The sequence below is a fragment of the Barbatula barbatula genome, assembly GCF_947034865.1.
Source record: "Barbatula barbatula genome assembly, chromosome: 12".
In the NCBI taxonomy this organism is placed as follows: domain Eukaryota; kingdom Metazoa; phylum Chordata; class Actinopteri; order Cypriniformes; family Nemacheilidae; genus Barbatula; species Barbatula barbatula.
This window is the reverse complement of record NC_136775.1, coordinates 7225811-7251816: the sequence shown is the minus strand read 5'-3', so window position 1 is coordinate 7251816 and position 26006 is coordinate 7225811.

The window sequence follows — 26006 nt, the reverse complement described above, 5'->3', positions numbered from 1 at the left end:
TCTTAATGCATGGTTTCCTTCTTGAGCATTAGCATTTTTTCCTTTAATTTATCTATGATTGTCTGCTTTTTTGCTTTAAGAGACATTATATTCTGATGTTGTTTAAAATAATATGGAGAGGAAAACCAAGTCCTATGTTACAAAATACATTACAAATTACTTTTTAAAGCATGTATTTTCTTAGAAATACATTTTAAAAGTAACCTACCCAACCCTAAGTGTAGCAGGGGTCTCCAGCTCGGGGGGCAGTATCAGGCATGGTCCGTGCTGACATCACCCTCCCAAGAAAGTAATAGACTTCAGATTATGCATTATTGAATAATAAGGAAAAAGAAGAGCCAAGGCTGATTCAATTTCTCCTATAAATATTTTATAATTTCATTCACCTCTCAACCGATTGCTCCTTTCTGCCTTTAAGCCACTTCATATCTCAGTTTGGTCACAGAGGGCTGATGGGGTGTCGTATGTAGTTCAGATCATGCAGCGCTGGCAAAGGACCTGCACACAAGAGCATCTGTTCAGAGGTTGAGAATGGGAACTACATGACATGCGGCTGCTGAGGGGAATCAATAGTACCACACAGCACAGCGTTGCACCACATGTGAAGGAACAGTGGACATGATGGATTTAAATTCAAAGCGTATGTCAAGGTGTTATATGGAGAGCTGCAAAAGGCCACGTCCTTCTGCACAACATGGGTTGTGGTTTATAGCATAAAATTTTATAAATGCTATAAAGCGCAATGGTGAATGTAAGCTACGTTCACATTTATCTGAATGCATTCGAAGTTTCAGCCTACAGTGCGGACAGCCTACAAAATTGTGGACAGAGGAATTTGAGAAGGGTCTTCACATTCAGCTGTATCATTTCTTACTTCAACAAAATCAGATCATGTAGGGTGGGTTCTAGGAGGCCAGAAATTCTGTAAAATGACATGGTTTACCCAGTTTTTCTAGTAAATTTGAATTTTTCCCTGTAACTTGATGGTTTTTGACCATATTTCAAAAATAGACTATAAAAAAGATATTTTACGGCAGCTGGGTCGCCGGAAATAAACTGTAAAATAAATGTAAAAATCCTGGAAAACTAACATGGTTAGCCAATCTTTTTCTGTTAAATGTAAATTCTGTAAAAATTAAAGGGTTTTTAGAGTACATTTACTTTCGCCCCTTTACTTTCTTTTATGGAAAAGATCACCTTTAACATTCTGGAAAAACTAAAATCTTCCAGGTTCGAGTAAATGATGACAACATTTTCTGCACTTTTGGCTGAACTGTCCCTTTAATCTCTATCACCAACTGCAGACTCATTAAAAGAGACAGGAAGACGATTATTCATTAAAGACGACGATTCATTAAAGTTAAATCGGCCTAAAATCCTCTAAATCAGACTGCAAGATTAAAATGGACTTATTAAATCCGGCCGCTGTTAAATCTATCAAAGCCATTCTGGACTAAAACTATCTACAACTTTGTTCTCCTTCCCTTTGAAATTTCTGAAGGTCAGGTTTGTTTGAGATTCTTCTTGCCAGGGAGCTCAAGAGCTCCTCTTCCCCTGTGCGCTGTTTTTCTGTTGGCTTTGCGTGATTGGGTCATCTGTTTGATCCTGCATTGATATTCAAAGTACCTTTTGAAAGTAAAGCAATATGCGGCCCTCAAGATGGCATTTTTACCCCTTAAATGAGAGATGCTATCAGAGCTCTCATCAGCAGCAGCCCAGCGAGGTCGAATACACACACATTAGATGCTCTCTGGGGAACACGGCTCTCGTCAGGATGACTGTTTTATAGTCTAGTGTTTCAGAAGGCTTTATGTAAAATAATGGTCAACGCTGAAGCTGGAACATGGGACTTTGTGGTGCGTTGGGTAAAAAAGGACATGCCAAAGGTGACAGTTTAATGTTTCCATTGAACCAGTGACCTTTGAATTGTCACTGCCGTGTAAAGTCTATTTTAATGCAAAACTGTAATATTGATTTCTGTCTGTTTAATGCAGAGCACTTATGCATTCTATTGACTTTTCAATTGATTATTTTGAGTTTTTTTATGAGCAATTTTAGAGCGATCTGTGGGAATTGTGATCATCATGGCCTTGGCTTTCCGTTCCTCTACTGTACAACAAATAATGATCATTAGTATTCCAAATGAATAATTCTCTCTACTTCAGATAAAATATTAATTTGAAGTTAAATTGAAATGTCATATTTTTAATTGCATTATATGAAGTCATAGTAATAGGTTGATGTGTTTGGTTATTTTGCCTACTGAAGTGGCAGAAAACATAAAATGACTGATTAATAAACAGATTTCACAAATACATTTGGTGACCACAACTAACTTTAAATATGATCTTAATAGGGTCATGGTTGAATTCAAGACAGCATGTTAAAAAACATATAAGGAAAAGCACCAGTAGCTTTATAATTTGCTACTAGTGATTCTCTCCTTCATAGCTTATAATACACGTTTCTTCTGTTATACAAGTAATAAACTTTCTAGTTAAAGATGCCAATTCTGTCACCATTTACTCACCCTTTTGTCATTTCAAACCTGTATGACTTTCTTTCTTCTGCAGAACACAAATTAAGATAGTTTGAAGAATTATCCTAACCAAATAACAGCAGTACCCATTGACTTCTATTGTATGGACACAAAAGCATTGCAAGTCATTGGGTACCATCGTTGTTAGGTTAGTCAATGATGACGGAATTTTCTCTTTTGGGTGAACTATCCCTATATGATGTACAGTAGTTAGGTGTTCATTCTCAAATCGATTATCAAATGTATTGATACTTCAAGATCTCTCTTTACGTTCCCCTGGAGACAGATCAAATAAAAAGGTCATTAATAATTTACATTTATAAAGGGGTTTTGCCATCCTCAAAATATTCCCTGCTGGATATCCAATGCCATGGCAGTGGTTTGAAAAAAGGTGCACTTCAAGTCCACACAGTTAATGAGAGAGAGAAAAAACACTGTGCATCGCTTCAAAGAATTACTTCAATATTTGATATATAACGTCATTAATGAAACATTATTACTAAATTGCCCAGCCAAACCCCCCACGTACAGATGTTTGGATTGACAGCAACAGTCAGGCCATCCTAATCAAACCAAACGGAAAAGAGGAAGTGTGTGAGAGACGGTGAGCCGGGTGACCACACAAACCATAAATGCTAATTAGTTCCTTTAATGGAAGAGCACAATTTAAGCAATTACTAAACAGGAGACATGCTCATGAATAATCCTGCCGGTGAGGGAGGGAGAGTCCTTCAGAGGTATAGAAGTTTGTCCTCTTTCTTTTCAAACAGCATTTCACCTTGAACGATCAGACAGAGAACATACCAGTTTCACTCAGTATAATAAAATAAAAGTAAACAGCATTCACTTCAATGATCAGCAGAAACTGTGAAAATAATGTGACCATTGTTCTCTATTACAGCCGTATAGGGCTGCTGTACAAAACATGGCGGCGAATTCAATGTATGTAGGACTGCTCTGTATGTAGATATAAATAGCTAATTCTAAGGTATTACAAACATAATCCACTTCTCTATACACATCTGAAGAAATAGTTTAGTATATTATATTGCATTTCTGTCAATAGATCCTCCTCAAAAAAACCTGTATTGTTCCTTTAAGGATATCAATAAACACGTCTACATTTGCATTTAGAAGATCTGCAGAAAGATCTCAAACCTTACAGTCTCTCAATTCTGCCAATATGGCTCAACTACGTTTATTACATGCCTCTGCACTTAGGCTTCTCAACAAATTCCATGACACGAGGTACGCTTAACTCAACTGGCTATTTACCTAAAAAGAGAAAGGAGCCACATAAACATGCCTTACCCTAACTTTCAGGAATTCACATTAACTCATTGAGCTTTGTATTTTGAGGCACCCCTGCATGATGGTGTAAACAATGATCCATGTAAAATATGATATACAAGTAAATAAATATATAGCCTTGCAGAAATGTCATAGTGGCATGGTTATTTGTAAATTCTACCAGTCCACGGGCTTCTGAACATAATCGCAAGGTGATTACCAGCATGTATATGTTAAACAAACAGGCTTCAGTTCAGTTATTGGAGCTGGCGCCTCATTATGAGTGTAATGAAACAAGGCCTGCTAGTCGTGCCTCAGTGGCACACTAAGGAGAAGAGATGTGTCCAAGCCATGTTTCTGTCTGTTGTGTCTAATGAGCGCATTCATTATACAGGGACCAGATACAGCCTTCATGCCTCCATGAAGAGCAATGTATTACAGTCAAATGCTAATATTACACTGTGTTTTGGCATTTTCACCTGCCTGCCTGTGCAGAAGGTGGTAAACTTCCTCAAAACACAGTAAAGTCTACGCCCACTAATGAACATTATGCTTCAGTTTGTGGTGTTGCTTTAATGACAGCATGCATTCAAGCTGGCATAGACTCCAACTGTTTGTGCAAAACCTGATGATCCATGTTATCCCAGCGTGATTTCAGAATGTTCCAATTAGCATCTTGTGTGCTTCAATAGAGGCAAAGAAATCTGGTCCGTAAGGATTTAATATGGTCAGTTCCACACCTTTACTGATTTATTTAGTGACCTAAAAATGTACAGTTGGTTGTGTACTATTTCTAAATTTGATTACTTAAAGGGATAGTTCACCAGAAAACATCTACAATTCTGTCATTAATTACTCACTCTCTAGTTGTTCCAAACGAGTGTAATTTGTTTTTGTTTGGCTGAACACAGTGAAAGGAATATTTTTGGACGAATGCTTGTAACCAAACAGCTGTTGGACCCCATTGACTACCACAGTAGGAAAAATGACAATGGTGGTCAAAAGTGCCACACAACCGTTTGCTTTATCCTAGATTTTCTTGAGTTCTAAGATTCAATATAAACTCTCTTCAAATTCTAACAAATCCAGATTATTTTACTTCATGATATAGATTATTCATATTTATACAAATTTTACTGTGTTTTATTATATATTTTATAGGGCATTAAGAAAAATATCATACCAAAAATGAACTAACCTTAAAATATCATTTATTATAAGTAATTGGTAAATACAAATAAATATATTAAATATTTCCTAAATATATACAGTATATACACCTAATCTGTATCTGTTATCTGTACCTGTTCCAAATCTGCATAAATGTTTCTGTTCCGATTAACACAGAGAAAGAGATTTGGACAAATGCTTATAACCAAGCAGATCCAAGCGATGATATTTCGATCCATTGACTTCTGTTGAACACAAAAGAAGTTATTTTGAAGAATGTATGACAGCAAACCGTTCTGGGGCACTTTTGACAACCATAGAATTTTTTCCTATGGTAGTCAATGAGGGGCAAAATGTGGTTATAAGAAAGAAATGTAAACAAATACATTTGGAACAACTTGAAGGTGAGTAAATGATGACAGCATTTTCATTTTGGGTGAACTATCCCTTTAATGAATAATTTTTATAATCTCAAGTACTTCTATTTTCTCTTAGCAATTTTAGCAGAAACAACTGAAAATAGGTTGATACTTCAAAATGAAAACGCTCAAATCTCCTGAGTAATGAAAGGGCAACCTCTGGAAAATAATTTCCATTGGGATTTTATAATAATTTATCATAATAACATTTATTTGTTTAAAGTTTGTGCCAAAATTGTATTATCTGAGTTGTTACAGTTCATTGTGTCAAATAAGACAGTCAAATTGCTTGGTCATTCTGTCAATTTAACAATGTACTCTGGGGGGATGTTCTGATGTAAACAAGGGCTAGTTTTGATAACAATTATTGAAAATTGATGTTACACCTTAGTGTATGTGGGAGTTTGGTTGCAAGAGACTGGAAATGATTCATATTTACTGTTTGTACTGTAATTTATTGACAGACCATGTCATTGTGATACAGAAGTGAAAAGACAGCACTGCATAGCACAAAGAAAAAAAAAAGTAAAAATGTGAACATCTATTTAGGGAAAACTGTACATGCAGTGCTGTAGGAATTACTTCTCCAGCCTCTGCAGGCATCTACTGTGATGTCATCACACGATGCATCCATGGCAGCCAGAACGCGGTCATTTGTGTATGTGGCTGGCGGTCATATACTTTCCATCTCCATGCTGAGAAATATTTCCTCAATGGGGTTAAGGAATGGAGAGTAGGGTGAGAGGAGTCCTGAATCCTGTTGTGGGCCATTGCCTGATGATGTTGGATCGATAGAAGCTGACATTGTCCCAAACTATCACGTACTTTGGCAGGTCATCTCCAATTTGACCCCTCTCTTGTTCAGGGATGAGATCCCTGTAGAGAGTGTCTAAAAAGATGCTCTGTATTGTATGGCCCAATAATGGGAATATGCGTTAGCACACCATTCTCCGAGATTGCAGCACCCATGGTTATGTTCCCGCCCCGTTGGACTGGCACATCAACATGTGCGATGATGTTTTGACCACGCCTTCTGCGTTTCCTTTGGTTGAAGCCAGCCTCATCCATGTAGATGAAACTGTGCGGTGGTTCACTTGCTTCCAGTTCCATTATTCGCTATATCCAGAAGACACAAAATGCGTTTTATGAATTACATACATTTTCATTTGGGCCAATATACAGTTACATCAAATGTGTACAGCACATATTGCATCTACTTTTCTACAGCCATAGCAAATGTGTTACACTTGCTGTACTGTATATCACTGTACGATATTGTATGGTTTACTGATAGGTACAGTTGTTGCATGCTCATACATGTTTTACCTGTACATACTGGTAGCCCAGCTCCTTCACTCTTTCACCATTTCTTTCTAATGGAACAGTGTACAGCTGCTTCATATTCATTTGGTGTCTTTTCAGCACCTTGTCAATGGTTGAGATGCTGACTGTTTGGATGTTTTCAAAGATGTTGTTGTCCTCTATAATGGCACTCTTTATCTCCCTTAGTCTTATGGCATTGTTTTCTATAACCATGGTGCAAATAGCCTCCTCCTGTTCAGGTTTGAAAGGGAGCCTTCTGCCACCCCTGTGAAGTTGTCTTGCAGTGCTATGTGGAAAAATATAGTAATACAAAACACAAAATTGAGTAAGATAAAATGTCACTGTTTACGTAAAGTACACTTACTGTATATAGTAAAATGCAAGTGGAATACTATAATATTGTATGAAGCATTACAGAAAGTATACAGTATTAAAGTACAGTGACTTTTGTTAGATTGCATAACTCTTCTTTCGACGAAAAGTCTGAATGATTGAGGACACAGTTGTTCTCCCAAAATTTGGCTGCACCCTTCGACCAGCCTCAGCCATTGTTAGCCCATGATTGAGAACGTGGTCTACAAGTGTGGCTCTTATCTCATCAGGAACGCGCATATGTCCGTCTGCCTCTTCCTCTATTTTGCCACGCACCCTCACTACTCTACCTCTTCTTTTTCTTCTTCTTCTTCTTCTTCTTCTTCTCTCTGGCTGTTGACCCGTCCAATTCCTTGTCCTTCCATTGTCAGACATTGTAAATTTTGTTGTGCTCTGGCTATATACATACTTGCCAGTTATTGGTTCATGAGATGCACCTTCGGTAGTGAAAGTCAAGATTCACCTGGGAGCAATTTACCAATTCAGGACAGATTTAGAAAAAAAGTCTAATGGAAATGTATAGAAATATGCTTGACATATTATGACAACTTGTTCAACCATTTTGCACGTAAAGACTTATGCTATTTCAAACTGCCTTTTTGATGTGCACAAGTGGCACAATGATGTGAGGATAGAACAGGTAGTTTTGAGATTTTCAATTCTGAGCTGAGAAATGTACCAAAGCGACTGAGAAACATTTTGACAGTATATAGTTCTATGCGCAAGCTACATTCTTTTAAGGACATGATAACAGCAACTGAGAACAGCAGTGATGACCACACACACATCTCGCCACAAATCCACTGGTCCATATCATAGGATTTTCTGGTACCGTTGGGGAACTTGTTATTTTTGCGGCTCCAAAGATTAGAGACTGAACAGACTGCATGACTGCTTAGAGCTTTCCATTCACACCCCATTACTTACATACCTACACCCCTGCCTGACCACTCTGACCTGTTTCTTCGCTTTGGCTTCCTGTATCCTCACATTGGGAGAACAAACTCACTCATCCATATTATAGAGGCTCCCTATTCCCAGCAGTGAAACAAACTGGCAGCCTTCAGAGGTTGTTAAGGCCAAAACCTCGCAGTATGTCACCTCATCCTGAAAACAAGTGACTCGACATGAAAAGGGCACAAGTTACTGTAAGCATAGCCTACTCTAGGGCTGTTGTCACATTGTCAGCATGAGAGCTCATTTCTGAAAACCATAGATGTAAAGTAAATGTGACCCCATCATTGTAAATTATTCTAAACAACATATTATCATATTTGAAGCTTACTTTCCATTGAGTAAGTCAGGATTCAAAATGTTATACAGTATATGAGTACAGTACATCAACCAGTGAATAATAGTGAGACTTCAGTCTATGTCTTTCCAACAGAAGTCTTGGAATTTACTCAGTACACAGTTTCTGAATACAATTATGTTTTATAACATTCCTCAAAACGACTAAAACATCATAGTCTGTCTTTCCCAACGTCAACATCTGACCCAACAGCAGACAGATGTGTCACACACATCCAAACCTACTTTGTTCCACCACAATTCACATTTCTTCAACAGTGCTCCTTTTTCAGACCACAAGTTTCTATCTCTACATTTCCACTTCTACATTTACATTTAAAAATGCATGTGTCCAATGGAGCGAGAGATAACGCATCAATCATAGACTGGCTGGGAATAAGCCTCCCCTTTCACCTGCCAACCAATGAAATGTCGGCTTGCCATCACACCGCATCTCCCGAGAGTCTGCTTCAGCAAACCTTTCAGACAGAGCGAACCGCCTACAGGGTGACAAATCTTGCATTCTCTGAGCCCCGTGGAGTCTGTCTGATGTACATGCAATAGTGAAACATTCAAGCTTTTGTGCCTCATAAGTGATAGATGCTTGCAGAGCTAAGAATCCATGTGCTAATGAAAATGATTCAACACTTGTGTGCTGGAACTTCGGAAGCATGTGGTGCTAAATGAAGCAACAGTGGGGTCCAAAGAATGCAAATGCAAATGATATTTTAAACAGTTTTAAGGAAAAGTTGCATTGACTCACATTAACATAAAACTGTAATATGTGGCATGCCACTTTTACACTTAAGCTGGCATGGACTTAAACGTTTGTGCAAGGCCAGCACATTATGAAAACGTTGCAAAAAGCATGTCCATCAACAGAAGCAGACAAACCTTGCCTTTTTACAAAAAAGTGACACGGCCAATATCACAAACTTTCTGATTAGTAAACTACAAAACTGCACCAACATTACTTTAGGTTTAAAAAATCATAAAACGTATTTAAAAACTAAAAGTTTATTTCCAAGTTTAAATTAGATTTTCAAAATGGCCTCAGAAGTTTGGAACCCATTGTATTAACAGTACTGCTGAACCAAAAAGAGCTGATAAATATTAATAAAAGAAAGTATAAAAGCATGCATTATCATAATGTGTTTGCGGTCTCAATGCACTTGCTGTCAAATGCAGCTTATTTGAGGATGCATTTGAATTTCTATACAGCTGGAGTTTAAATGTTCTGCAGAATTAAGAAATCATTCAGAACCTACTGGAAAAAATGTCTGAAGCCGACATAAATATTCAGAGCGAAAAAACAAATGGCTTGCTCTCATGCCACAAATCTTAATAGCTTGTTTTTAGAAACCTCCCAGAAACCGCTTTTTACTTTCATCCGTATTGTCAAGACGTCCTAATCTAACTGCATCCAAATGAACGCTGTACTTCGCATAATTTATAAAGAAATCATCTTTACATCTCATTCAACATCCGTAAATATAGTCATCAGCTCATGCTCTCTCTTCATCTAATTTTTAAACACATTTTGGCATTTACTTCCGATAATGTGATCAGAAGAATCTTGGCTTTCTTTTTTCCTTTTCACTCTTTCAGTTATGAAATTAAAATGGCTGATTTACATTAATGGTCCCCACAATTTTAGCACAAGGCATGCCGAGCGCTCGGTGGGGCCTGCTTGAGAAATCTGTTTATTAAGTTGTCAATTTTTTTGCTGGAAAAAGGACGGCTGGATAAAGAGACAAATAAAGAAAAAAACATGGATTTATCAGATAATTAATGCACTCCGTACCACACGCCGTGCATGAAAGCCTGGGGGGGGTTAGTTCCTTCGGAGGAAGCATTATACACCTTGCTTCAAAGATTTCAGTGTGTAAAACACAGCTGCATTGATGTAAAGCATGATGTGGTCACAAGCTTCCCTGAAATGACAAACTATAGCAGAAAATATAAATATAACACATTTCACATCATCTATATGATCAATTCTGGACCTGTGAACGAACTGTATTCCCCGTAGTATTGCAGGGTAATTGCAATGTCATGGTCATGGGTTTAATTCCCAGGAAACACACGTTGGTTTTATACCATCATTGTTAACATCTGGCCTTCTCTGTCTACTCTTCCAGTTAGCTGTAAATTGTGCCTGAAATAAGTGTGGAGATATTTCCATCAGAGAAATCTGTGCTGAAGTAATGAGGCAGGAAGAAAGGGATCTGCCTGTAGCAGTGGTGGAGAGGTGAGGAAGTCGAGTGCTAAAGTTGAATGTGGATTAGTTTAAGGATGTATGTTTTTCGGTTTTCTACCTTTGTTTAGTTTCTCAATTTTTCTTGTCTCTTGTTGACGAACAGAGTTGCAATGCTCTGGGTGACTTTGCAATGCATTGTGGGATCTCATCACTATAAAGAAGGATGAAATGCAATGCCCTCATTCGCATTTCTAATGGGAAATTCTAAAAATTAACGTGTCATTACGATAAATGGAAACAGCTGACTGAACTCATCCGACATAAACTGTCTTTCCTTTCCATCACTCTATCCAGACTTGAAGCGTTTATGTTCTGTAGCTAATAATAAGCATGCAATGCTGGCTAACCTGTTTCCTTGCTTCACGTGAACTCAATTTACTTTTCCTGCACATGCGGATGGTTTTCATTTGAACTGCTGGATGACTCTGAATCATAAATTTCACGGAAGCGTTACAAGCTTGACATTTTGATGAGTTTAACATAATCCTCGCAAGGATACGGCACAAGTCTGAAATGAAGACATCTAAGAAGCCTGCAGCTTTAGATGACGCTCACTAAGTGGTGAAAATGCATTCTACCAAGGGTAAATTTCGATACTCCAGACAAAAGATAAGCCACATAAGGGTCAGATAGGGAATGGGCCACCTACTGTAGATTAATGACTGCCTATTTAAACTATTGGAATATACTAGGAAGCAGAACAAAATCACTTAAAGTATTGATAACATGTTCAAGCTATACATTAAGCTGCGTAATATGAGTGTATATTGCTTGATAAGGAAAAGGGTCGACATCATAATAAACATTCCCAATGAAATTAAGGAGCGGGCACAGAATATCACCAACATCCACAAAATTCCCCTGTATTTGTGGACACAATGTACATCATATACGTAAATGTTCGAGAAGGAAGAGTGACGTATAAATCAAATTCCTATAGAAATTAAACTTTCTCATAAACAAAAATTTAACAATGTCTACTGTATATGTTTTATATTCATCATATAATTTTTTCTCTTATTTATTCTACGGAAGCTCTACTCCAGGCACAGTCAAATTTAATGATTATCCTCAATATGTAATCAGAATTTGCTTGGCTGACTTTAAGTAGTAATGAACAGCAAGGCTGATTGAAGGCAGGTGTGGCAGGTTCTGCGTCTCAATGGCTTACCATGAATTGTCATTATCATCTGTAACAACATTTTCTGACTGCCATAAATGACAAGAGGATACACAACAGCTACGAACATGACGTTAAGGTGATATAAAAATTGTCGACTGAAATTGGTGTCACGCAATTACAGCAAGGTAAACAACCACTAAATCCCGCCTTTGGTAAATTGAAGCAAACAAGTGCAGACTATGACATAAGGTGCCAGTTTCACAGGATAATCTTCTGCTAACAAAACACATTTTGTGTGCCCTACCAAATACAGTAGGCTACTATTGATCTGTTAGTTGAATTACCAGACCGAACAGTTTTGGTGTGTTTGAAAAGTTTGACTGCTCTGCTGTAGCAAAGCAAAAGTCAAGGGTTTGGATCCCCAGGAATGTGTATGCCAACAAAATGCTCTGTAATTCACTTTAGATTAAACTAAAATGACTAAGCATATACTGTACATAAATCATATTCTCTAGAAAGCTTGACATCGTATTGATCCAGTAGTAGATCAATAATATTGGCGAAATAGTGTCAGTTTTTAGCACAGAAGATGTCTTAAAACTCTTCCCTCTTGAGGGTTGTTATCATGGTTTCAGATGTCTTTCTAGCTCTTTTTCAAGGACAGTTAGAAGCGATAAAGCAAACTAGCTACTGATACGAGCGGTAAAAGAAAGTTCTACTGCTGACAGTCTCTACTGCATCTGTTTGAAAGCTTATCTATGCATATGCTTTTCATTGAGGCTTTGGTAAGCCATGTCAAAATTTGAAGAGATCTGTATAAAGAATCCTTGTGTAAAGAATTGTTCCAGAAATACGTTGACACATTGACATGGCTAAGAATTATACTGTGTGTATCCAACAAAATCACGAACAATTAGTAGTCCCTTAATCCCACCCTTTAACCTATAGTGTTAAAAATAAAGGTGCTTAAAAGGTTCTTAACAGCAACCATTTTTGGTTCTGTAAAGAACCATTCCGTCAAAAGTTCTTAAAAGAACCATCTCTTCATCTTTTTTTTCGCCACAAAGAACCTTTTGTAAAACAGAAAAGTTATTCAGATGTTAAATGTTCTTTACGGAACCAACAAATTCATACAAATTAGCCACCTCATGAAATAGTTACGAATTTCAATGAGATCACATGCCACTTCCTGTCACTCTTCACTGCCCTCAACTCAATTTGATGAATGAATTATTCATTTGAAAATTATATTTCATACAAACAGCAGAGCACAAACAGAAAGCAACTTGTTTCACCTGAATCTGGTTGGTCTTCCATCATTGTCTGACCTGGACCATGCTATCAACTGTCTGTCTCACGGACTCCTTCTACTGCAAACTTATTTTCTCTGGTCACTGATTCTGCCTAACTGATTCTTAGGAATGGAGGAAAACACCTGAGCCCACATCAAACACTAAAATCCTCCTAACACCAGGTCTCATGGAGACACAGATCAAAGTCATTTCTAACTTCAGAATTTTTTTTGCGAATTCAGGATAAGCGCCATTATATATCATAGACAATATCATCATTACAGCATTCATAAAACAGCACCAAAGTTTGCTTTAATCAATGAGTAATGGACAAACCTCAACATCCTCAAAATGACATCAGAGCTTGGAACATTTACACAAATGCTTTTGATAAATGTTTTTATACAAAGTCACTTAAAGTGCATTGAGGAATTTTCATTTAATAATACATGCATTCCCTGGGAATAATATCCATGGCATCATGGTCTACAAGAAATATGTTTCAAAATCCAGAAAATCAAGAGGAACAAGGGACATGTACACCACATTTATTCTAAACACTGTCAACATTCTACCATTCAACTCTCTACAAATCCAAAGTGATTCCAATGTCAAAGTAAATGGCGCTATAAAAATGTTGTCCCTGGCGCCATTATATTAGATATGCCATGATGTCACAACAAATTTCAAATCTTTCACAGAGTGAAACCTTTACAGTGGAAGTGAACATGGATGTCAGCCATTTTCTCCAGGAAGCACAGAAATTAACCAAGCAGTTTATATCAGATCACAATCAGTCTCTGTGTTAAACCACATTCTGCTCAGTTAATAAAAATAGCTCAAGGGCAATTCTCTCATGTAGAGTGAATCTAAGACAGCTACTTACATTTTTAACATGTTGTGATCGCTGTAGAAAATCTAAAGACCCCCAAGGCACCTAAATTGCATGAGCGGAAGAAGAAAAAAACATTGGAGCACAGAGTTGAGCTGCAGGCATTTAAAAAAACAAACATGTCAAATGTAGGACTTCTTGATGATGTCTGTTTAATGGGAGAAACTGATTGATGTGAACACAAATCTAAAGTGAATTTCTCTTCTAAGCCTTATCTGCGTTCTCTTCTAAGCCTGATCTGCTCTATAAGCCTTATTGCTATCTGAAACAAACTTTCCAGTTGTGATGCAAGGTGAACACAGTCATGTGTACGGATGCTGTTAATATGATGGAATAACATTCCAATAATATTCCAATCATGATAAAAAGCTCACTCTTGGGATACTTGTTAATCCTTTAAAGGAGTAGTTCACTTCAAATTATACCGCCAATGACCTTCACTAGTAATTTGTATTCCTATGGAAAGTCCTTGGGGGTTTATTTTAAAGTGAACTACTCCTTTAAATCCATGCAACAAACTTTACGATAAGTGTTTGCTGAGTCAACCTATATTATATGGTTTCTTAATAATTTCTTTACCTGAAGAACTTAAACTTTACTTAAGGATCAAAACAAAGTAGGGGTTGCTCTGACACGACACATAAAGCCTGATGTCGACTAGATTTAGATACTGTACGTTTAAGAAGACGGCTGACTGTTCCAAGAGACCTGCGTGCCGGACCGATGTAATTCCCACCCGCTTCACCGCTATTCTGTCACACTCCCAGCAATAATATATGTTTTCTTGTCCTGCGTCCGTTTGCGTCCGTCAGTGCTCTGTGCTTCTATACGCAGATCTTTTAATATTATAGGCTAATTTTGAACTTGCTCCCCATTTAATCAAATACGAAAGAAACAGAACAAATAAAAATGTTTCTCATATTGGCTGCTGTGTCAATGAGGTGCTGCGTTCGTTAGCTCTGATAAAGTGTCATTAGGCAATAAATATATTGACGTTGTTCTGAAGTCATAGGTTGTCACAAACAAACTCGTAAAAAAACGGAAAATTACCTCAGAATCATAGTCATCTCCTATGTAAACTATGCTCACAATAATACACCAAGCTTTTTTTTAATTCACAAAAATTTCACTGTTTTAATTCAAGGGAAAGTTCAACCAAAAATGTAAAATATGTCAGAATTTTTAAGACCTCATGCCGTTCCAAACTTTCTGTGGAACACAAAAGAAGCTATTTTGAGAAATGCCTCAGGGGTTTTGGTGCATATAATAAACGTCAAGGGGACCAAAAAATGTATAGTGAAAAATATAGTCAAACAGGTGTGGAATAACATCATTTTTGGATGAACCCTTGAATGCGCTACATCACAGACATCATTCATTCACACTCAGTTATACCAACTCTTGATTGCCAAAATTTAAATGATAAAAAAACAGCTGATTTTAGAGGAATGTCCACACAAGGTTGACTGCTCTCTGTAGCTGCATTGAGAATTCACATTGCACACAGGATTGTGGAAATGGTTTGCTCTCTCCCGCTGACTTAGAGTTTATGAAGACCCTTTATATCCCCTTCGAGGCCACAGCATCCATCAGACGCAGTGTGTGGGGGCCCTCAGGGTGCGTGATTGAGCTCTCCGTGACTCAGGACAGACAGCAAGCTCAGAGGTTCTTTTGTCCCCGAACACCTCACAGGCAGTAAGGGCACAGGTTAATGAAAAACACCAGCTTCGTCCCCACAGAGCACCTGACAGTTTGAGGAATGCTGGAGTAGAGGGCTATAGAATCAAGAAGGGCTAATCAAAGAGTCAAGAATCTATACTATACTTACACTGGAAGTTTACAGCTAAATGAAATATATTAAGCATTCAGGCCTGGTTTGTCAGGCGACTGGGTGAAACAAATAAGTTTGGATTTTTGGGTAGTCTCATTACTTTTTTCATAAATTGATTAAATCAAATGTTTACCACAACCATATCTAGTTTAAAATAAGATTTACTTTACATAAATATTTAACTATTTAAAGCTTTCAAACGATTAATTGCAACTAATTGCGTCCAGAATAAAAGTTTGTGTTTACAAAGTCTGTGTACTGTAAATATTCATTTGGTAATTATAAACACATACACATGCATATACTTATATAAAATTTCATCATATATAAATAAATACATCTAAATGTTTCCAATATATATATATATATATATATATATATATATATATATATATATATATATATATATACACACATGTATGTTTTTCTATCTTATAAAACATAATAATATGCACAGTACCGAGATAGGCTATATATAATGTAAACAAAAACATTTATTCTGGATGTGATTCAGCGTGATTCATCGTTTCATTTTTAAGGGATAGTGAAAATAAAATATAAAATTGTTTTATCATTTATTCATCACTATTTCGAAAACTATTTAAAGGAATGTCATTTCGAAATAGTGATGAATAAATGATAATGTTCTTGAAAAAAACATTTTTTATTTGTATGTCAAAAAGAGCACAAGCCAGAGCTAAAATGCTCCTTTGTGTTTAGCGATATCATAATAGTGAAGTACAAAATCAGAACTTAAATTCTTTGAATTCTTCCTTCAACAATTCTCACATGATATATACTCTGTTGTTCACTAAACCAATCGAGATATGCCACATATTGTCTACTTTTTAAAAAGAAACAGATCAGACATCATCTTAGCGCGAACAGTCGTCTCAAGGATCAGCTTTTAAAACTAAATCAGATTTGTGCACAGTGTGAACAAAGCCTCAGAACCAGATGTGAACTCCCAAAGACATTTTATCCGAACGCTGAAACAATGCTAAAGACGCCTACTGACAGGGACGCATTCAGAGCACAGAAATTGAAATAAATCTTCCATCAAAGTGTGTGAAAATGAACAGTCGCAGAGAAAAGAACGAGGCAGTGAGAGAGAAAGTCGGGCAGATGTAATTGTTATTCAAAACAGCAATGTCAGAAACAGGCGAGCTCATACTGGGTGAGCGGATTGCTTGTTCCCCCTGAAGGAATGGAGGAGCATTGGTCTATCTGCATATCTCTGAATCAATGTCACTTATTACCCCCAAACAATTATCCTGCTCTTTGCATCTTTTCAGGGTCTTATCGACTGAATCTCATTTGCTGAGATACATTTTTTTCTTCTTTCATCTCGTACACATAATAATAGTTTTATTTCCTTCTTTGGTAAGCGGAAATATTTGGCCAAAGAGTGATATTACAATATATATGATGAGAGAAAGCTGAGGGATTTGTCACTATGCCAGGACTGCATGTTCAGTGGGGTGAGGCACTTTCAGGCAACAGTCTATTTCTTCGGAATGCTAGTGTTGGGAAACATTACTTTTAAGACACAGCACAAAATTGCATCACTCATTTAAAATACAGTACATCTAATTAAATCTCTTTCCTACGTATGGAAAACAGCACACTGGGTTTCTCCTCACAGTAAACCGAATGAGATTATCTCTCCTCTAGAAGGAATAAAACCTTGAAGGCATTTCTACATTTGAAATGCTAAAACAAATGTTTATCCCCATATTCTACAATTCTATCTTACAAATAACTAACGCAAGTAGAATTCACGAAGCACTCCTCTTTGCCAACAGTAGTTTGATGTTTTGAAAATATATATATATTTGATTACTAAAGTGCTTTCAAGTTTGCTTTACATGCATACAGAAATATATAGAAAATAGAGAATACAGTACATGACAATAATAAAAATAGAAAACATGTTACTAATGTAACATGTCTCAATACATTGTACTTTGTCTAAGTTTGTATCTGGAATTTTACTGCTATAAGCTGTCTGTGTATAAAATTATTAATAATGAATCATATTAACTGTAAATTAACTGTCTATAAGTTTGTAAACAGTTTCAATATAGACAGATGTGTTGCTGACAACTACATCAAATTACAAAACCTGAAATTGGATGGACTGGTATCATCTCATCTGAAGACTTGTACTAATCACGTTATTAGACATACATTTTTTACACTTATGATTCCCATACATACTGATATAACTGCTGCATTGGACAATGTAAATACCCACTCTTTCACAAGAGTTAGTCAAAACAGTTTTCAGGTAGTTCACTTACACATCCCAAAATCTATCTCATTAACTAGTATGCATGACTAGAAACCTTTACATCGATACTGTTCTTGCCGCTGAACTATAACAGTTAAAACAGTTTTAACCTTTTCAAGGTGATGTTTCTGCATGCTTAGCATCCTGTCTTGCCATCTTTATGGCCATTTGTGTATTCCCTTTCACTTTTGGTAAAGCGCCTATTTTATTTTACATGGTGATGTGAAGCATCCAGAAACACCCCGACAGTCACAGAGGGTCTTGTAAGAGACGAATCAATCAGCAATCAGCTTCCAAGCTCTTTCTGCCCAATCATTCTGTAGCTCTTTACTGATCCGTCAAAGCAGCTCTCTATTGGTCAATACGATTGGGAGTGATGAACACTCTCCGGTCCCAACAGAGGAAGACTGAAATGATCACAGAGAGATTAATTGAACACCTTTCTCTGCACAGCTTGATTTCTTTTTAATTATTTAGTTTGGCCACCGAGATCTGCTCTACATGTATCAATGTCTAATGTATTGAGCTCCGAAATAGCCCAGAATATTCAAAGTTAATTTTAAAAGTAGTCATTTACGCTACAAAAACTAAATAGAAAGCAAGGACAACTGTCCAATCTGAAGCATTAGCATCTTAAATGTTTTATACTGTGTTCTTCATTCTGTTGAAATATAAAGCAGTCATTTTACCCAACTACGTTACACTAGATGTATTCAGAGCCGGCCAAAGCCTCAAAATCACCCAACAACCTTGTAAAGCGGAAGGACATCAAACTGCTCGATCTTCAAAGTTTTAAAATCTTGTTTACGGCTCTGCTGTGACCCCCTGGGTGCTGCAACCAATGACACGGTTGTATGTTGAGTACACCCCTCTGAGAGATTCTTACATGTGCAATATCTCAATTTCACTCGCTCTTGGTCAGTGATGCTCAGCCAGGCGAAGACCAGCGATCAATAGAAGCGGAGCAATTCAAATTGCCGGCAGTGTAAACCGACCACAAGATTTATTTCGTTAATTAGTTTGATCCTCAAACGTACAAGCACAATAAAAATGCCAAGGCCCAGCACATCGCTCTCCTTTTCTCCCCTCACACCCAAGCACTTACATACACAGATTATGAGACAATGAAGCACCAGGCAAAAAAAAGATTACACTTTATAATACGATGTCTGGAAAACTGGTTTCAGATTTTTTCATTAACAGTACTATATATCTAATATAAAAATATACTGTATGCACAACACAACATCAGCTAATTTGTGCCATGTTGTAAATCAAAACGTTCAATGGCTACGATCCATATTCACAATAACCTTAGAGGGCTTCAGTATTCATTTTTATATTTATGTTGAGCATAAAACATTTGATACACAACTAGAAGCTCATGAGTTAAAGGTCCAGTGTATGAAATTTAGCGGCATCTAGGGGCAACCAACGGCTCACTCCATCCACCCCCCCTTCTTTTCAAAGCACTACGGTGGCTGACACCGAACTAATATGTTGTCACTTTTTCACTTCTTTGCTGAAGGAGATAACACATTAAAAAAACTCGCTCTGTAGAAGTTGTAGCAGTTTGTCCGTTAAGGGTTACTGTAGAAACAACATGGTGAATTCCACATAGGGGACCCACGGTGTATGTACTGTAGATCGAAATAGCTCTAAGGTAATAAAATCATGACGCTTCATTATGTTAGGTCTTTATACACCTCTGAAGACATAGTTATGTATATTATCTGACATTACCTCCCAAAAAAAACACACAGCACCTTTAAACATAGAAAATGAAAACATCTCTCGTAAAAGTGATTACACGTGAAACAAGGTTTGAGATTTTAATTTACATACGGTTTCTATACAACAAACCTGCATGGATGTGGTGACATGTGGTCCACATATGGACACATGTGAACAAAATATTTGAAATTCACACAGTTTACCTGTAACGGATGTTTATGTGATTGTTTATTTGACTCCAATATGTGAGAAAATATACAGTCAGCCAGTCATTTACAAAATAAAGCCCTTCTGGGGTAGGATGGATGGATGCCAGTAATATAATTGTGTGGTAATTGTGGCCATGACCTAGAGGTGGTAATGCAATCATTGCTCATATATGGAAAAGTGACATTGGCCCCGGGCTCCCACAGAACGAGCGCTGAACATTAGAAGTGCGGACCACTGTCTCTTTTACTCCAAACTGTTTTTCCGTACAATTCATCACAGCTGATGGTGATTAGATGCAAGTGGCTGTTGCATAACCTGCTTGGAAAGAGACGCACAGCTCTGCTCATGTCCTGATGATAAGGCTCATTGTGGCAAAACAAATGAATGCCTACGGAAGAAGCGTCGAGAGGCTGTCTAGGGTGAGAAAACGCAGCCAACTCTAGGACCATAACGTCAACATGGTGGGAGTCAACGCTGACGAAACAGGAAATTGCTGAGTGGGACTGTGCCGTAGGGAGTGGTTGACAAAGAACAAACTCGATTGGTTGGGGTTGGTCGGATTGGAGCAGGGCCGTCTTGTGGGGTTGTGGGGCCCTAGGCAAGACCATAAATATGGGCCCACTAGTCTAAAATGGTCATAGCACTGTATAGAGTATAACGAGTATAACACACAAAGATGACAATTTATATATTTACGTGTAGAAGTGTTTTTTAAGTGGAACATAGTAAACAAAGCTGTTATAGTGCAACAACTGTATATAAACAGATTTAAATAAAGATAAGTTAAGACGAATAAATATTTTGGAATTTTACCACAGTTTACTATAGTAAATTATAATAGTATTTTTTCATGTTACATTTCAGAGGGTGAAGAACGTCGTTCTGATTTATTTTAGTTTACAGCAGAACATACTTTATTTTGAGCTTGCTTTTCGTTCTCTGCTTTTCTCTTTTTAGCTCCTGAAAAGTACCATTTTGATGCCATAGTTTGCCTAAGCCTACCACCACAACCTCACTGAAATAAGTCCTTCCTTGTTTATCTCTTAATCAATTAAGATGAGGAGCATTTACTGATGTAACGTAAACATGACGTTGTTATGAGTTACTACATTACCCATAATCCTGAACACTTCAGGTGCACAATATGACGTATTTTACGCACCTCCGCAATCGCGTCGTAAACATTATGCAGGTTGCTTCTCTGCTCCTATTTTCTAAAGTTTTTTGTCTTTATTTATACTGAGGTTTTGTATTTATTTACCGTCGATTGTCGTGTCTAGAGTTTATTCTCTTATTGAAGTCCTGTGGGGTTTTTCACTGTGATTCCTTTGTTGATCAATAAGGTCCCTGTGAACGTTGCACTTATTTCCACCTTAACGCGTCATCGTGTTTGCTACAATAGCACAATTAAGTTAAGCGTTGAGGCCATTGACATGGTTGTGGGGCCCCAGGTAATCGCCTGAATTGCTTGTTGGACGGGCCGGCACTGGCAATTTCAGTGCCTCCTAACAGGGCCTGTTAGAGGAACTTTCTATTAAATGAGGCCGGTTTATGGGAAGATCAAAACAGATGACAGAATATCTGATCAAACAAGCAAGAAATCTATGACCCAAGTAGAATTCTGAGATCCAAAATATGGAACAATACAGATTTAAAAAAATTATTAATAGAAAAGACAAAAAAATGTATGGATGTATATAGAATAAAAATGATCTGAGATAGAACTTTATTCGATTGGATGAGCTTGGTCAAATCGTGGATTGTGGATTCTGTCATGATTCTGCCCTCTCTTGTCCTGATTTTCTAGTCTAGTGGCAGAATCATGACAGACCCACATGTTTTTTGTGGAGAGAAACATAGTCTTGTCGATCAGGACGTATTATGCGTTCTCTCCGGTCTGAACTTTGGCCCCGCCACTCTCGTCCCTAGTATAGCTTTCCTCCTGTGTCTCATTACCCACACCTGCCCGTTGTTATCTCCTTTGTTTAGTCTCCCTATTTAATGGCCTTGTATCTATTGTCTTGTGCTTGTTCGTTGTTCTAGTTCCCTCGTCCATTGTTCCCAGTTCCCTCATCCATTGTTCCATGTTCCCTCGTCCATTGTTCCAATAATCGTTCGAAATGTATTGGCAATGGAGAAAAAAGGCACAAATTCAGCAGAGGCAGATTCTAAATGATATTAATTGGCTGTAATTGCAACGCATATGCTTAAGTAAAATAAAAAAGTAAATTATTGTGTCGCCACGATCAGCCCTTTAGTGCGTCGACATATAGCACCAGTGCTCACGGCTCCCCGCGTTTGTTTCCCGTCTCGGTGGACCTTTGCCGATCTAGCTCCCTTATCTCCGCCCAACACTCTCAGCTTTCCGCCATACTGCCCTATTACAGGCATACCATCCCCTAAAATATAAAAAGCAACCGTACTTACTTACGTAGCAAAATACCATGTAATAAGATCAAATTAAATGTGTTACTATAGACTTTTAACTATTTGAACACTGTAAAAAATGGGCGTGACAGAGTAAAACATCCCCAGTTTGCTATACTCAGAATTGGCACTTCCAAGATATTGGTAGAGACTGATAGTTATGAAACTGGAAGTCAAATTAGAGTGCTGGAACCGAAAATTGTGCTAAGTACTTTAAAACATATTTTTTTGTACTTCCGTTCATGGTGTCTCAAAATAGCAAAATGATCTGAGTGCACTTAGCTCACTTAGTAGACTTTCCCCCTAAATGTTAATCTTTTTGTATATTAAGTACAAAGTAAAAATAGAGCACTTCAAGTAGATTGTAGTGTATTATTATGCACTTTTTTCACATGGAAGAGTAAAGCAAAAAATATTTCTTAACCTGAAATCAGCATCAACTGAAGGGTTCAGGCTACCGGCTTAATGTACAAGAGACAGCTGACAGTTGCTGGGTCAAAAGATTGTTGATCCATCTTTCAGCCCTCTGTGTGACCTCAGCAGGTCAAATGGAGAAGCATTACAGCAAGCGTTTCCCTAAGAGACTGACATGACTTTTCTCTTACTACCACACACACAGTCAATAAACTCGACAGTGGCTATTGATGTCAATTATGATAATTAAACACTTCCTGTGGAACAGACAGCAGTATTCTGCACTTTTTTCTTTCTATAGATTACTTTCTCCACAATCGCTTTGAAAGTCACTTCTGTCTCTTACCCACAAGACACAAATTATGTTGTCAACATCACAGTAGATACTAATCTATAAACTAAACACATTCTAAAATAGGCATAAATGATTTTAACCATATTTCAAGTTGTGAATAATTCAGTCACACTGTCACTTTGAGGTCGAAAAATTGCAGTTGCGCTGTTAAATTATGCAGCTGTTTGGGATGTGCGCTGAAAAGTTAGCACCAAATCAAGTAATATCATTTTCAAAAATTGCCTTTCAAGTGTTTCCCTGGGGCCTAACTGTAATTAAACAAACTAAATTCAGAAAGTCACCAAAGGATGAATTCTGTGACTCAAAGAGTAACAGTAAGAACATGGCAAACACATTAAATATGATTGGTATGTTGGCACAGATTGCCCCATTAAATTACATCCATAACAAGTCTTTGTATTTTCTAGAGGGCTCTGTGCCAACATGATCTTCTGTTATTCTATTGCTGTGTTTGCTACCCTGTAAATAGTACAGTATGGGATGTCAGAACAGTAAATGAAAACAGGCTGGTGACAACGTCACGCAGAAAACAAAGAAATACTTTACCCATATTGAACAGATGACTAAACAATGAAGTTCTAAATGAGCTTGGATCAAAAAGACATAAAATAGTGTGTGTCGTCTGTCATTATTTATAAGCCTTCTTGTCATTTCAAACCTGTATAACTTTCTTCTACAAAACACTAAAGATATTTAGAAAAATGTTGGTAACAGAAAACCGTTGGTCCCCATTGACTTGCACTGGTTTTGTGTCCATCCAATAGAATTCAAGGGGGACCAACGGTTTTTGGTTGCCAACCCTTTTCAAAATATCTTCTCTTGTGTCTTGCAGAAGAAATATAATCACAGAGTTTTCAAACGAAAATGGCAGAATATTTTCTTTAAAGACGAACTATTCCTTTACTGTTAGTCGATTTTGAGACACCTTCACCTAATACATAAAACGTATGTGAAAGATTACACATTCTATAGCCACAGTTGACAGTGAAGCGGGTCCCATGGCTATCAGCCAATCAGATTGGAGAACCAGAAAGCACTGTTGTATAATGTAAGCTACGTCTACACTAAAATTGGAAAGCATATTTAAAATAGGAGTTTATATTTAAAAACACTAGCGTTTTCGAAGGTTGCTCATCCTAACTGAAATGCTTACAACCTTATACTATACAAGTTGTATGCCAAATGTAAGCATACATTTTTTTCCAATCGTTCGAAATGTATTGGCAATGGAGAGAAAAGGCACATAGTTTTTTAAACAGAAAATGAGGTGGAGCTGTTGCTGGGGGTAACATGAGTTGCCAAATCATTGGAAAATATAGACTGGGAATCAAACCAGAACAAATACGGCGGATATTGGATTGCTTCAAAGTAATATAAATAAAATGTAATACATAAATATAAAAATGAAATATTCAACCGCTTCTTTAATCGTGCTCAATGAGTCACAGTCCAAAATACCACGCAAAAACAACTTCATCCACTTTATACCAACCAATAACTTTCTGTGTTTTAAAAAGCTTTACTTTCGATGACAAAAACGCTGTTGCAGTGTAGACGATTTACAGAGGAAAATTTGCTGTATTAGTGTTGCCAAGGAAGACTTTCCCATTCATGGTTCAACCACTGTTCACCTTTTTCTTACCATAATAACATTTGATCCGCTCGCTGACGGCTCTTATTGATTTATTATTTGCCTGCCTGCCCGCCCGCCGGGCTCTGCAATGCACCAGCCATCATAAATTCCTTAATGAAATTGTCTAGGTACTAGTGATCAATCCCATCATCCTTCCTTACTAAGTAAATAAATGCAAATGTAAAATCCCAAGCAAACATTTAATCCTGCCATGCTGGCTTTCAAGATAGAGAAAACAATACCCTACAGTATTAAAAACAATTAGACAATGCCCTATTACACAAAGCTTGTTTAGTTGTCTTAAATATACAATGTAAATGGTTTCGATCTTCATTTTTAATATCTGTCCTTCTGTGTCTCCATATGCAGCTCTGTGCTATTTCATTGTCTTTCTGACAAGTTACATTAACGGCCCCTTTGAACCTGACAGCAGTGTCACGTCGCCTTAAGAACTTCAGTTCTGCAAAAGCATCTGCTCTGACAGCTTTAATTGAATGTTCACCCTGGTTGTCAGTTCTACAAGTTAAATTGTCCCCCACACACTTAATTTAGATGCATCCATCAACAGCAAATCGAATCGATTACGTCAATGACGGCTGGACAACATAGACTGATAAATACTTGGAGAAAGATTGGTGTGTTCATTATTCAGACACACAATAACAATAAATTAACAAAAATATGGCAAAAAAACGTTTTAAATATAGTAAAATGTACTCACCACCAGACACATAAAGACATGAACGACATGAGTGGTGAATACATATTTTTGACTAAAATATCCAATTTAATCTTGTTTTCAATAAATCTATCAAAAGTTATTGAAGGACATGCCATTTCGCAAATGGACAAGGAATAAACTTTCAGTCAAAGAGAAAACAAGTTTTGTGAAATAGCTATTTTAAGTTTTATTTATAAGCAAAATTATGTCGGCCAATCAGATTACACTGTGCCAAATAACAGCACATTCCACTTTTGTGTTCTAAATGCGAACAGACATGTGAACTGTGAGCGCACCATCTAAAGCTCACAGGATACAGCTACAAATAAAATATATTGCTTTGTTTCCCCTCATATATTTCATATATAATGCTATATTGTGAAGGCACAAATGACAAGCGGACGTTTGTCTGAAATCA